Source organism: Bubalus kerabau, chromosome 7 (assembly GCF_029407905.1).
Source record: "Bubalus kerabau isolate K-KA32 ecotype Philippines breed swamp buffalo chromosome 7, PCC_UOA_SB_1v2, whole genome shotgun sequence".
NCBI lineage: Eukaryota > Metazoa > Chordata > Mammalia > Artiodactyla > Bovidae > Bubalus > Bubalus kerabau.
In genome coordinates this window covers 9447499-9462986 of record NC_073630.1, presented here as the reverse complement: position 1 = coordinate 9462986, position 15488 = coordinate 9447499, and the positions used below count along the sequence as shown (strand labels likewise).

At 39.3% G+C, this 15488-nt stretch overlaps 2 long non-coding RNA genes across 3 annotated transcripts in view; both read left to right on the top strand.

Annotated features, from left to right (window-relative positions):
• LOC129657427 (uncharacterized) overlaps positions 1–15488 on the top strand; it is a 230589-nt gene that overhangs the window by 54984 nt on the left and 160117 nt on the right. The gene's annotated exons all lie outside the window — the stretch shown is intronic.
• LOC129657426 (uncharacterized) overlaps positions 1–15488 on the top strand; it is a 154296-nt gene that overhangs the window by 33055 nt on the left and 105753 nt on the right. Inside the window, exon 2 of one of the 2 annotated variants that reach the window (XR_008716712.1) lies at positions 12055–12219. The exons of the other annotated variant lie outside the window; for it this stretch is intronic. This is a non-coding gene — a long non-coding RNA (uncharacterized LOC129657426). The remainder of the gene's footprint in view (positions 1–12054; positions 12220–15488) is intronic. 2 annotated transcript variants of the gene reach the window in all.

The following is a 15488-nucleotide window of genomic DNA, read 5'->3' as shown; positions in this document are numbered from 1 at the left end:
TTAATCTCTTCTGGTTCTATTAGGTCCTTACCGTTTCTGTCCTTTATTGTGCCCATCCTTCTGTGAAATGTTCCCTTGATATCTCTAATTTTCTTGAAGAGATTTCTAGTCTTTCCCATTCTATTGTTTTCCTCTGTTTCTTTGCATTGTTCGCTTAGCAAGGCTTTCTTATATTTCCTTGCTCTTCCCTGGAACTCTGCATTCAGTTGGGTATATCTTTTCCTTTCTCCTTTGCCTTTTGCGTCTCTTCTTTTCTCAGATATTCATACAGCCTCCTTAGACAACCACTTTGCTTCCTGCATTTCTTTTTCTTTGCAGTGGTTTTGGTCACCGCCTCCTGTACATTGTTAATGAACCTCTGTCCGTAATTCTTCAGTCACTCTGTCTGCAGAATCTAGTCCCTTGAATCAATTTCTCCACTGTGTCATCATAAAGGATTTGACTTAGGTCATACCTGAATGGCCTAGTCGTTTTCCCTTTCTTCAGTTTAAGCCTGAATTTTGCAATAGGAGCTCGTGATCTGAGACATAGTCAGCTGCAGATCTTGTTTTTGCTGGCTGTAGAGCTTCTCTATCTTGCTGCAAAGAATATAATTTTTAAATTACTTATTTAATTTCCTAAGTGGTAGCTGATCTGTTCTTATTTTCCATTTTTCACTGGCTCAATCTTCGGAGATTATATATTTCTAGGAGTTTGTCCGTCTTCTAGGTTATCCACTTTACTAGTGTAGTAGTCTCTTATGATCTTTTGTATTTGTATAGTATTGATTGTAACTTCTTTTTCATTTCTAACTTTATTGATTTGGGCCCTCTCCTGTTCTTTTTTTTTCCTTGATGAGTCTGGCTAAAAGTTTAACAATTTTATCTTTTCCTAGTTCCAGGTCTTGCTTTCATTGATTATATATATATATATATATATATATATATATATATATATATATATAATTAGTCTCTTTCATTTATTTATGCTGTGATTTTTATGATTCCGTTTCTTCTACTAATTTTGCATTTTGTTTGTTCTTTTTTTAACTCCTTTCAGTGTAAGTGTGGATTGTTTACTTGAGACTTTTCTTGCTTCCCAGGGTAAACTTGTATTGCTATAAACTTCCCTCTTTGAACTGCTTTTGCTATATCCCATAGATTTTGGATCATTGTGTTTTCATATTCATTTGTCTCCAGAAGTGCACTCTGCTGAGTATATGTACTTGCTTCAGCTTTCATGGGATCAGAATAATAGTAATCATATTTTTCTCGAGGGATTAAGATTACAAAGTTGATAAATGGCAGGACTGTGATTAAGTGCATGGAGTGTTCATTCAACTCTGTGCCTGAGCATTAAAAAACAAATAAACAAACAAAAAACACCCTGAGGAGGAGATAGCTTCCCAGGTCCAACATTATTTGGCTGCATCTGTGGTCAGGGAGGGCTTCCTGGGTAATGTCCAGGTTGAGACCTGAAAAAATACCATACTGTAGTGCTTGAGAGCCTGGGTTCTAGACACATAATGCTGGGGCTGGTATCTCCTAACTTTTAGTTACAAAATCTCCCTAAATTTTAGTTTCCATGTCCATATAATGGGTAGTATATTACTACATCTGTCTATTGGTTTTATGTGAGCATAGGATGAAGTAATCCACATAAAGTGTTTCACACAATGCTGGATATAATGGGCACTCAAAAAGCTTCACTAGGGCTTCCCTGGAGACTCAGTGGTAAATAATCTGCTTGCCAATGCAAGAGACATGGGTTCAGTTCCTGGTCTGGGAAGATCCCACATGCCACAGAGCATCTAAGCCTGTGTGCCAACACCTGTTGAGCTTGTACTCTAGAGCCTGGAAGCCACAACTGAGCCTATGTACTGCAACTCCTGAAGACTGCACACCCTAGAGCCCAGGCTCCCCAGCAAGAGAAGCCACAACAGTGAGGAACCCGAGCATCACAGCTAGAGAGTTGCCCTCACTTGCCACAATTAGAGAAATGCCAATGCAGCAGCAAAGACCTAGTAGTCAATAATAATAATAATAATAGTAAGAAAGCTTAGCTATGCATACACTTGATTGGTAACAAAGGTAAAAATGGAAATTCTATTATCCATGTCTCCAAACCCCACAATATCCCATGAGAGAAGAAGACCTGAATGGTGGTCTCAGGGCTAGGGATGAGAGAGGTTTCTTTCTAGTATTTGGAATAGCTCAGATGTCATTAAGCCTTGCTTGCCAGAAAAAAAATTAGCTAGTCAGCAGGTGTTTATGATATGATAAAAGAAGCTCAAACAAGACAGAACATAAACTGGACATGGTTCCAGCCTCCAAAAGCCAAGGATACCAAGAATGGTGGTTCTCACACTTGGTACACAAATGCACTGTTGGTGGTGAAGTGTGAGGTTCTGGGTAGAGACTCAAATGAAGTACTTTTAAGATTAAGGCATCCTGGAGGTGATGAAACAGTTGTTATGTGAAGCAGATGAGAAGACCTATTGTGAGTCAGAGAAGCTGGTGTTTGCACCTAGGACATTAGGTAAGATTTTAGGGATAGGAATTGCAAAGTAAGAAACATGGTGGAAGTTGTTTAAAGTATAGATTGTGGTGAGAATGGTCATATGGAATAGAAGTGAAGGGTGAAGGATTTTAAAGTATATGGTTTAAAGTTTATTAGAAAACTGCTAGAGACAAAGAGAAAGATTATATGGTCTGTGTTTCTCTCTCTCTTATACACATGCACACACACACTTCCAGGATTCTCTGAAATCTCTCTCTCACCTTCTTTCCCTACTCCCCTCCCCTTGCTTGATGAACACTTGCAGAGTCTTCAGGTCTCAGCGTTAGGTCTTCCTTCAGAAAGTCATCCCTGGCCATGGGCTGGGTTAGGTCTTTTCCTGTGTTCCCTAATGTCCTCTGCTGTGTTAAATCTATGTTCTTTGTCTATTGCTGTTTTAACAAATTACCTACCACAAATGTAGCAGATGAGTTTCTCACAGTTTCTGTGGGTCAGGATCTAAAGCCAAGATCAATATGTTGGCTGGCTATGTCCTCATCTAGGGAAAATTAGTGTTCCAAGCTCCCTCGTGGTGTTGACAGAATTTATTTCCTTGCAGTTGTAGGACTGAGGTATCTGTTTTCTTAATAGCTATTGAGTGAGCCCACCTCAGAGCAGGTCCTTGTCGTATGGCGCTGTCTAAAACTTGGCAGTTTGGTTTCTCAAGACCAGCAGGAGACTCTTCTCCATCTTCTAAGACTCAGTCTTATGTAAATCACACAATCACAGGAGTAAACCCATTGCCTTCGACATATATAATGTATAATTACATATATAATGTAACCTAATCGAGGAAAGGACTTCTCCCTCATTTTCACAAATCTTGCCTGTACATATACACAATCTTGCCTGTACAAAGCATGCAAACCTGAGCGAGGGGGTCTTGGGGAGTCTCAGAATTCTACCTACCAAAACATTGTTTATCACACTGAATTATAATTACCAGCTTACTGAGATTTCAGAGAGACTATATCACGGTGAACCTGTAGCTTCTGCTTTGTATACTGTTTGGCAAATACTGGGTTCTCAATGGATACTTGCCCAGTTACTTAATAAATTTGGCAGATCAGTTTAGATGGTTGAGAGCATGAAGGCTCAAAGGGAAAATATTTTAATAATCTATACATTTAGTGGAATCATAAGTGAAGGGCAAGGAAGAACAGAGAAATTGTGAACTCAATACGGAGTCTGCAGAATCTGTGAATGAAGATAGTATCATTTCTGTGGTGATGGATAAATTGGATTCTGTATTTCTGGCGGTGGTGGTTATGTGACACTCAGCAGTGTTTGATCAGTTATATTGCATTTGGTGTTGATTGGTGAGAATGAGCTATTCTCAGTAATTGTGCTACAGTGTGCAAGGCCATCATGTTATTTATTGCTTCAAAGAAAATTGGAGCTTTTCTTCTGATAAAGGCACATGGTTAAATATTACTGGAGAATGTATCAGACTAAATCAAGTAAATAGACGGAATTTAAAGCAGAGGACTGGTTTACTTAGATGATGGAAAACGTAGAAGCCGAATAGGGACTGCAAGGCTAGCCAGAGATCAACAACATCAGGAAGCTTCTACCTTCGAGGTGTGCAAAGGGAGAAGGGGAGTCATAGGAGTTTGGGGGCCAAGGCTACAGAACTGGGATCATGGAGGAGAGTTGGCTGTCCCTAGAGATGCTGGCCGATTCAGAAAATGAGGAGGAATGCCCTGGCTTCTCCCTTCATCCCACTCTTTAATTTCATCTAGTATCTCCTGTTAATTGAACCCAGCTGGAGGCAGTTGATGAGGGAACAGAGAAATGCAGGCAACAGGCCTCAGCCCTCTTCCTCCTGAGTCTCCTAGTTTGGAGATTGGGGCTGGTGCACTGGGACGACCCAGAGGGATGGAATGGGGAGGGAGGAGGGAGGAGGGTTCAGGATGGGGAACTCATGTATACCTGTGGCGGATTCATTTTGATATTTGGCAAATCTAATACAGTTATGTTAAGTTTAAAAATAAAATAAAATTAAAAAAAAAAAAAAGAAATGGATCTGAAGGTGAACAAGTTCAGAATTAGCATAGGGACAAAAAGATGAGGAAAGGAGTCACACACAAAGATCCATCACACCAACACTTTCCAGCATAAAAATTGCTGACCTTGGGTAATGGCAGTCCGGGTGGTAAGACTAATTAAAAAACAACTGAAACCAAATGAAAAACAAGATTTTTGGTACTTAAAATGGAGTTTGTATAAAGAATTAAATCAAATATTGATTAGTGCTGGGAGCCGGCATATTGCATATTGAGTGAGGATCTGGAATAGCTCAACTGGAATTCTATCACTGCCGGGAGCCAGCGTGAGGCACTCCGCCCATGACAAAGGTCATGAGGAAGGAGGCTCGGCATACGCAAAGGCGGGATCGAGCCTCAGGAGTCCCCCTGGAAATTCTCGAGCATCTACCCCCAAAACCAGAGTCTGCCTACTTTCTGCTTTGTGCTTTCACCTACACCTCTGACTTTACGGGGGGCTGTCCCCCACTACCTCTCTCTGAAAAGAGAGTTAGCTTACAGCTCCAGTTAATAATTCCTGGATGTGACAGTGTTTCAACCTACAAACTCCTTTGGAAATCCTCTAGCCTGCCTGAATGGGTTTTTCCGGCCACATGTGATTGTTCAGAGCCTCCCAACTGTGAGAGGCAGGAGATGTTCTAAACTGCCTAAACACAGATTCCTTTGAGTAGTTAAAAGATTAGAAATTGTATTGGTGAAGGGTTTTTCACTTGTTGGGCCAATGTTTGCTGCTAAGTCTCCATACTCCTTACCTACTGTGTCCTTGGCAGTGTATTGATTGATATAATGGGTGTATAGAAATGTAAAATGCAGCTTTGTCCAATGCTTTTTGGAAGGCTGGCACCTGACTTTGGAATAATCACCTTTAGAGAAAGATAAGTTTCTTAAAATGTTAACAGGCCTCCTGGCCAGAAGATGATGTCAATCACCTGAACTTTTGCATATGATAAGTTTGCAGGAAAAAAGCCTGGCTTGCTGCATGACTCTACCCCTTCCCCCATTATCCTCTATGCATAACTTAAGGTATAAAAACTACTTTGGAAAATAAAGTGCGGGCCTTGTTCACTGAAACTTGGTCTCCCCATGTCACTCTCTCTCCCAAATTCCAGCTGAGTGTCCATCTGGAGCGCGGATGTCCTCTGCGACCATTTATTTGCCTGGGCTTCTAAGACCCACTGGAGAAGGTGTCTAAGGTGGGGCACCTTCCGCTATTCGAGAGGGCGCCTGCGGCCTCCGTGGTCAGAGCTAACCTGGTGTCACGGGTTATATTGATTTTCCGCGTAAACCAAGCCACTCAGCTTCTTTTCTCCACTGAATTTTCCTACTGAGTTATCCTTATTTCAGCCGCTTTTCTCCACTGAATTTCCTCACTGAGCTATCCTTATTCTATTACTCTTTGTATCCTTAATTAAAGTGTAATTAAGCAGTTGTTCCCTGACCCTCGCCTAGCCGTCTCTCCTTCGAATACCCTGGATCAGCCGGGGCTGGTCCCCGGCAGATTAGACTTTCATTTCATACTTTAAACAGCCTAAGCAGTTAAATTTAATGGAAAAATTGGAATATATATATGGGTAAGGTGAGATGGTTTTAGAAAAGGCAGAGGAACCAGAGATCAAACTGCCAACATCCGCTGGATCATTGAAAAAGCAAGAGAGTTCAGAAAAACATCTATTTCTGCTTTATTGACTATGCCAAAGCCTTTGACTGTGTGGATCAGAATAAACTGTGGAAAATTCTGAAAGAGATGGGAATACCAGACCACCTGACCTGCCTCTTGAGAAACCTATATGCAGGTCAGGAAGCAACAGTTAGAACTGGACATGGAACAATAGACTGGTTCCAAATAGAAAAAGGAGTACATCGAGGCTGCATATTGTCACCCTGCTTATTTAACTTATATGCAGAGTACATCATGAGAAATGCTGGGCTGGAAGAAGCACAAGCTGGAATCAAGATTGCTGGGAGAAATATCAAAAACCTCAGATACGCAGATGACACCACCCTTATGGCAGAAAGTGAAGAGGAACTAAAAAGCCTCTTGATGAAAGTGAAAGTGGAGAGTGAAAAGGTTATGTTAAAGCTCAACATTCAAAAAACGAAGATCATGGCATCTGGTCCCATCACTTCATGGCAAGTAGATGGGGAAACACTGGAAACAGTGTCAGGCTTTATTTTTTTGGGCTCCAAAATCACTGCAGATGGTGACTGCAGCCATGAAATTAAAAGACGCTTACTCCTTGGAGGGAAAGTTATGACCAACCTAGATAGCATATTCAAAAGCAGAGACATTACTTTGCCAACAAAGGCTCGTCTAGTCAAGGCTATGGTTTTTCCTGTGGTCATGTATGGATGTGAGAGTTGGACTGTGAAGAAGGCTGAGCGCCGAAGAATTGATGCCTTTGAACTGTGGTGTTGGAGAAGACTCTTGAGAGCCCCTTGGACTGCAAGGAGATCCAGCCAGTCCATTCTGAAGGAGATCAGCCCTGGGATTTCTTTGGAAGGAATGATGCTAAAGCTGAAACTCCAGTACTTTGGCCACCTCATGCGAAGAGTTGACTCATTGGAAAAGACCCTGATGCTGGGAGGGATTGGGGGCAGGAGGAGAAGGGGACGACAGAGGATGAGATGGCTGGATGGCATCACTGACTCGATGGACGTGAGTCTGGGTGAACTCCGGGAGTTGGTGATGGACAGGGAGGCCTGGTGTGCTGCGATTCATGGGGTCGCAAAGAGTCGGACACGACTGAGCAAGTGACCTGAACTGTATGGTCTTCTGTGTATTCTTGCCACCTCTTCTTAATATTTGCTGCTTCTGTTAGGTCCATACCGTTTCTGTCCTTTATTGTGCCCATCTTTGCATGAAATGTTCTCTTGGTATCTCTAATTTTCTCGAAGAGATCTCTACTCTTTCATGTTCTATCCTTTTCCTCTTATTTCTTTGCATTGTTCACTTAGGAGGGCTTTCTTATCTCTCCTTGCCATTATTTGGAACTCTGCATTCAGATGGGTGTATCTTTCTTTTTCTGCTTTGCCTTTTGCTTCTCTTCTTTTCTCAGCTATTTGTAGGGCCTCCTCAAACAACCATTTTGCCTTTTTGCATTTCTTTTTCTTGACAATTTCTTTTTTATGCAATAAAACAAGATAGTAAGATATTAATGGTAGAATCCAGGTTGTTAGTTTATATATTTTCACTCTAAGATTCTTTGAACTTACAAATATTTGAAAATTTTCACATTAAAATTTTGAAAAATTGGATAAACAATAAATTTAAATAGTATAATATTCAAAACTAATTACTTTTCAATGAGAAAAGAAAAAGGACTTTAGATGCTCTGATGAATGCATTAACAACATTCTTAGATACAGTAAAATATTTTAGTCTTTTTAATGTCTTAGGATTTGTGGTTGTATAAATGACATTTCTGTGATTGGAAAAAAGATCCATTTTGATCATATGGTAGTATGATTTCATCAAGCATCTTTTGTACTTTAAGCACTTATAGGAGAAGCAATTAGAGGCTGGTCTTTTCCATTAATTAGGGCTTTCAGAAGCTTACAGAAAAACACCCTTCTGAACATGACAAGCCATTGAGAGCTGTTTTGCAGAACTACAATTAGGACTGTTAATAATAGCTTTTCCTGGAAAAGAATTTAATGATTGTGCAGAATCAAAAAATCTAAATACAGTATCATTGTGTAATTCATTTCAATGTTTTCTTTGTTTTTCATGAGATAAATAGGCAGAAAAATTTGTCTCAGTGCTAAATATCATTGCCTTCTAAAGCACTACTCTAAAAACATGTTCATTCGTTCCAGTGTGCCACACTATTCCTTACACAGAAGTTGAAGAGAGAAAGGGACAGAGTTTTAACTCATGGTGTGTGTATGTCTGTCTTTCTTCCTCTTATCCACCCTGATCCTCGCTCCCATCTCCTTGTGGCTCTCCACTTTCTTCTCTTTCATTCTCTTTCCTTTCCTCCCTCCCTCCTCTTTGATCTCTTCCTCCTCGCTCTCCTATCTCGTTCTCTATCGCCTCCCTTCCTCTTGCCTTAACTGCCAGAGAGAGGGGCCAGGTCATTCCTACATGCTCATTTAATTTCTCCCACAAGTGAGATAATATTGTGGTTGAATGCAGGAGAATGTTAAATTCTCCACTTGAGACGTATTGTTGCTTATACTTTTCAATTTCTCTCTGTCTTTTTTATGTTGGGTCTCTATCTGATTTGAAAAGAGATTTAAGTTTTTTTCACTATGAATGTATTTTTAATCAAGTTCTCCTTCCATCATACCAGATTTTGCTTTATATAATTAGCACCTTTTTTGATTGATGCATTCATACAGTCCATTTTTTTCACACATTGTATCTTTTATCATGATATAACTTCCCTTCTTATCTAGTTTAGTGTTTTCCCCTGCTTATCAAGTTTAAGACAGTACCTTAAGTTCTGTATTGATATTAATATTGCTATCTCTTTTTCTTTTTGCTTGCATTTATCTGATACTTTCTTTCCCATTTCCTTATTTTACATGTTATTTAAATAATTATTTTAAATAGTTTCCACTTATTTTTTATTCTTTTTAATCTAATATGACTAAATCTTTTAATGGAAGTGTATGGTCTGTTGACATTGAGCATATCGTCTGATACATTTTATTTTTTTTCCTTAATTTTTCCTCTTATTTTACATTATTATTTGCAGTTTATTCTTGTTTCTCTGGTTTGTTCAGGTTACTATTCGTTCCATCCCTCTTCACCCTTTTAAGCACCCCTATTCTGCTGCTCAAAGTCAGACATGCATTTCTCTGCTACTGTTCAAAAATGAGATACCTAGTTGTTGTTGTTTTTTTCCTTCACTTAAACACAAGAGGAACTATATAGACTCATAGAGTGTGCAAGTCCAAAAGGTAAAGCAGGATGAAGAAATAAATACTTCACTAGACTCTTGTTTTCTCTCTCTCTCTTTCCTCTCTGCTTTTTCTCACTCACTGTCATGTTAGTTTTATTGAGGTGTATTTGACAAATAAAGCTGTAATGTATTTAAAGTGTGCAGTGTAATTATTTAATATATGTATACATTGTGAAAGGAGTGTGGAAGTGTTAGTTGCTCTTCATATCTGACTCTTTGCCACCCCATGGACTGTTGCCCACCAGCCTCCTCTCTTCTTGGAATTCTCCAGGCAAGAATGGAGTGGGTAGCCATTCCCTTCTCCAGGGAATCTTTCCAACCCAGGGATTAAACCTGGGTCTCCTGCATTGCAGGCAGATTCTTTACCATCTGAACCACCAGAGAAAGAAGAGGCCACCCTTTTTCTACCAAGACATTCCACTCCTCCTAATTATCATCTGGCTCACTCCAATAAGCTATGCCAGTTAGCATGCTTTCACTTGCTTACCTTCTGTGCAGCATCCCACCAGATGTTTTTATTCCTCAGTATTTTCACCTCAGTCTCATCTTACCACCATCCATAATTTCTAGGTTTTGCTGAGGTAGTTAAACACTTGTAAATTCACTAGACTTTCATTTTAAGAATTCTTGTTTAGAACTTTTACAACTCATTCCTGGACAGTCGACCATTATCTGTTTAGATTTAAATACGTATTTAGGTTGTGTCTGTGTGCTATACTAAAGTGCTCTTCCATTTTTGTTGTTGTTGTTCAGCTTGTCATAAATCTCCCAAGCAGCTCTATTTCACTGGATATCTATATTCTTTGATATTTCTCTTTCAGGTTGTTGTTGTAACGGGTTTTATTTTTATTGGTGTGGAGCTGGGTACTGATCTTGGAGTGTCAGGGGTTTCATTAGCTATAAGCAAGGTATCCTGTGTCTAAACCACTGGAGAATTGTACAGCAGGTAGACAGCCAGACTCTATGTAGACAACAGAGACAATCTTTCTACTCAGTCTTTCCTACCCTCAGAAATAGGGGAATTTTAGCCTACTCCTTAGATTTCATGGGCATCAGTCAGACTGAGAAACATGAGAGACTAGGTCAGCCATAGATGCTGGGGGGTGTACAGAACTCTGAAGTTTTTCCCAGCATTCACCAAGTATGAACTTCATCTTGAGGGCCTCTGAGTTTAGTTTTCAGGCTTATGCTTGTCCCATGTTAGAAAGGATCCCATATTATTTCCTCTGCCAAGACCTTTTCAGAACTCAGTATCTTACTTATACTCAATGGCTCACCATCACCAGCTGCTGCTTGGCTTAACACAGGCAAATGGAGTCAAAGTAGAAGTGAATAGAAAGTAAGACATTCCAATTTGATCACTGTTTTCCCAGATCCTCTCAAAACAGAATTCTAGTTTTTAAAAAGTCATTTAATTAATTTTATAAATCATTAGAATGTCTTTAAAATTGAGAAGTAAGCAGAAATGAAAAGAGCACGGTTTGGTCGTGGTTAATGTATAAATTGTGCTGGGAGTTATTTTTATTGACAGTCCAAAATTCTTCTAGTAACTACTGCCCTGCCCCTGACTCAGCTCATGTAATTTGAGCCTTGATAAGTTGCACTATTAGGAATATTTGTTTTGCAAGTAACAGAAAAATCTAATATGACATACAAAACATGGAATTTATTTCCTATTATAATGATCCTGAACGAAGCAGATTTGGCGGGAGGATAAGTAGAGGTATATCAAAATTCAGATAACTGGTAATTCAGTTATGTCGTTAGTGAACTAGTTTTCTACCTAACTTCTATTCCTCTGTGGCAAAACTATTTCTTCTCAAGATTGTAAGATGCTTGCCAACAATTCCCAGTGATCCTCATTTTCTTGGTAACATCCAGTGGCAGAACATGCATCTTTCCTTTAGCTCTCTGAGAAGAGCATGTAAATGTCTCTTCCAGAAGCCCCCAGCAAACATCAGACACAGTTCATTGTCCCTATTTGAACCATATTCTACAATGAGAAAAAATCTGTACTAGTCAGTGGCTTGCACATAGGTGACCAAGGCCATGCACTTGTTAACACGGGAGGTAAAGGTCCACTAACACTCTCCTGTCAAGGTCACTAAAGATTTCCACTTTGCTAAATCCAGTGATCAATTCTCTGTTAGCATTTATTTGACTTAGTATCATTTGACTCAACTGATCATCCACTCCCTCTTGAAACACTTTCTGCCCTTTGGGTCCATGGACTCTACTGTCCAAGTTTTCCTCCTACGTCAGTGACTCTTCCAATTTCGTCTCCTTTGCTGTGTCTTCCTTAAGATCCTAATATCTTATAACCCTGAAACAGTCTTTATACCTATTCTCTTTTCTGTCAACCCTCATTGCCTTCACAGTCTTATCCAGGTTCACAGCTTTAAATAAGATTTTGCAAACTATGTATAATCAGCATCATAACCATCTAGGAAAATATACCAGATCAACATCATCATTCTTACCATTTAATACCAGAGAAATTTTATATCATTTACTCCTGCAGAACTTAATTATAATATGTAGATTACATTATTACCTCCATTTTACAGGTGAGAAAACTGAGACTGAAGACAACATAATTAACTTGGACAGTGTCCCAGAGAGAGAAAGTAGAACCAGGCCTTGAACCTGGACAGATGGATTTCAGTGCTGTTCTTAACCACCACGTTACCTCCGTGGTGTCAACAGCTTCTTGATTTGCAGCACATCTGAAGGTATTTATTTGCTATTCATTCTAGTATGTGACTCAACTGAAGCGACTTAGCATGCACACACACTCCAATAAGTGAAGTTATTAGGGTGCCTTGCTCACAAATGCCTGTTTCTCTGCTGCAAAGAATTTCCTAAAATTTTAAAGTTTCTATTTCAAAACATTTAAAAATTTTCAGCAATGATTGTCCTGTTAGGAGGAGAATTGTAAAGGTCAACCTGCCAGTGATTCTATTTTCTTAAAAAAGGACTGAACTGACATTGAACACATTAAAAAGAAGCCTAAAACACTTCTTGAAACTGTTCTTTCCATGGTTAGTGCCTCTTTTATTTCTGTCCTTCTTTACCATCTGACTGGAATAATACCTTTATAAAATAAAGAGTAAAATTTGATCTGGAAGATGATAATAAACTACCTTTGTTTCTTTTTTTTTTTTTTTTAGTTTTATTTTTTTTAATTTTATTTTATTTTTAAACTTTACATAATTGTATTAGTTTTGCCAAATATCAAAATGAATCCGCCACAGGTATACCTTTGTTTCTTTGCCCTTAATTTACCATCTGAATTCCTACTTCCCTTATTCTGCTGAATTTACCACTGTATTACTTTTCACCTCATTATTGTCAAGTCCAGTGAGCATTTTTCGGTCTCTGGTTTATGCTGTTTTCCTCTGGCATCGAACAGTGTTGATTATTTCCTCTTTGAAAGTATTTCCTCCCATGAGATGATGATGTCGTCCTCCTGTGATGTCATGCTTTTCTGGATTTCCTACTGTTTCTGTGACATTTTCTTTAGAGCCACACTTACTTGAAGTGTGATTAGGTTTGGTTTACTCTTTAGTCCTCTTCTCATTATTGTCTCTCCCTGGATAATGTTGTCTATCTCTGTATTCAGTTATTACTTAAAAGTGAATAACTCTAAACATGAATCTTCAGCCAGAGGTCTAATAATTTCCTTCAGTCAACATACCCAGAATTGAGCAGTGTGTCCACCTTGAAACTGTTGCGCTTTTCTGTTCTCTGTCTACACTAGTGATATGTCACCACCACTATCTAAAGTATAAATTATCTAATTTACACTTTATTTATTTAAATTATTTGGTGCTTCCTCTGTTCTCTTACTTTTAGTACCTGAGTGGTCACACATACTGTATCTCAAGTCTCCCTTCTCTAGTGTGTCTCCAGTGGTATTATGTTAGTTCATCTCTAGTCATCTCCAGCAGGTTGTTGTTTGTAACAAATAACAACCTATAACAGTAGGGTGTTATTTGATCCTCCTGATTTCAGACTTGCCCCTGCAGTTGTTTTTCCATATTGCTATCAGAGTGACTCTTCCACATTTCAGTCTGACCATGTCGTTCCCCAGATGAGGTCCTTTAGTAACCCCCTGATGCTTAGAAGAGGTAGTTCAAGCTCAGCAAAGCCCTTCCTAAATTAGTTCCAATCTATTTCTCCAGCCTCATTTTCTGTCAATTCTCTATTAACTTCTTGCATATCCTGCTTATCTTTTTTCTTCCATCCTCCATCTCCTCCCCTTCTTTTTCCTTCTTTTCTTCCCACACTCTTATTTTCTTTTTCTTCCTTCAGTATTAGATTGGCTGTTGGTCTCAGATGATGGTGAAGTTGTTTTATATTCCTAGACCATCTGAAACATTTTATCCCCACCTTGTTCATCCTTTGGACTCCTGTTCATTCTACTAAGGCCAGTTCATGTACCATTCAGTCCAGTTTCTCCACAATGAGCCCATTACTGCCTTGTTTGTACTAATTTTGTAATATATGCATACTTTATTATACATAAAAGCTATCTAGTTACAGCTTGTTCAGATTCTGTGGGTCTCAGAATATTGTCAGTTTCTTAAAGTTACTCATCTGTTTTTATTACCATTTTGTCCCCTGTTACAGTGTTGACCATATAATCTGTTGTTCACTTGGTCAGTAGTGTCCCGCTCTGTGTGATCCTATGGAGTGCAGCATGCCAGGCTTCCCTGTTCTTCCCTGTCCTTCCCTGTCCTGTGGAGTTTCCTCACATTCCTGTCCATTGAGTAGGTGATGCTATCTAACCATCTCATCCTCTGCCACCCTCTTCTCTTTTTGCCTTCAGTCTTTCCCAGCATCAGGGTCTCTTCCAGTGAATCAGTTCTTCACATCAGGTGGCCAAAGTATTGGAGCTTCAGCTTCAGCATCAATCCTTCCAATGACTATTCAGGGTTGATTGCCTTTAATATTGACTGGTTTGATTTCGTTGCTGTCTAAGGGGCTCTGAATAGTTTTCTCCAACACAACAGTTTGAAAGCATCAGTTCTTTGGTGCTCAGCCTTGTTTATGGTCCAACTCTCACATCCGTATGTGACTATTGGAAAAACCATAGATTGGACTATATGGACTTTGTTGGCAAAGTGATACCTCTATTTTTTAATACACTGTTTAGGTTTGTCATGGCTTTTCTTCCAAGGAGCAAGTGTCTTTAAATTTCATGGCTCCAGTCACCATCTGCAGTGATTTTGGAGCCCAAGAAAATGAAATCGGTCACTGTTTCCATTTTTCCACCTTCTATTTGCCATGAAATGATGAGACTGGATACCATGATCTTAGTTTTTTGAATGTTGAGTTTTAAGCCAGCTTTTTCACTCTTCTCTTTCATGCTCATCAAGAGACTTTTTAGTTCCTCTTCAGTTTTTGCCATTAGAGCAGTATCATCTGCATATCTGAGGTTGTTGCTATTTCTCCCAGCAATCTTGATTTCAGCCTGTGATTCATCCAGCCTGACATTTCTTATGATGCACTCTGCATAGAAATTAAATAAGCAGAGTGACAATACAGCTTTGTTATACTCCTTTCCCAGTTTTGAGCCAGTCTGTTGTTCCATGTCCAGTTCTAATTATTGCTTCTTGACCTGCATGCGCATTTCTCAGGAGACAGATAAGATAGTCTGGTGTTCCCGTCTCTTTAAGAATTTTCCAATTTTTTGTGATCTACACAGTCAAAGGTTTTAGCATGAAGCAGAAGTAGATGTTTTTTTTCTGGAATTCCCTTGCTTTCTCTATGATCCAAAGAATGTTGGCCATTTGTTTTCTGGTTCCCTGCCTTTTCTAAACCCAGCTTGTACATCTGGAAGTTCTAGGTTCACATACTGCTGAAGCCTAGCTTGAAGTATTTTGAGAATAACCTTACCAGAATGTGAAGTGAGCACAATTATCCAGTAGTTTGAACATTCTCCAGGATTGTCCTCCTTTGGGATTGGAATGAAAAGTGATCTTTTTGAGTCCTGTGG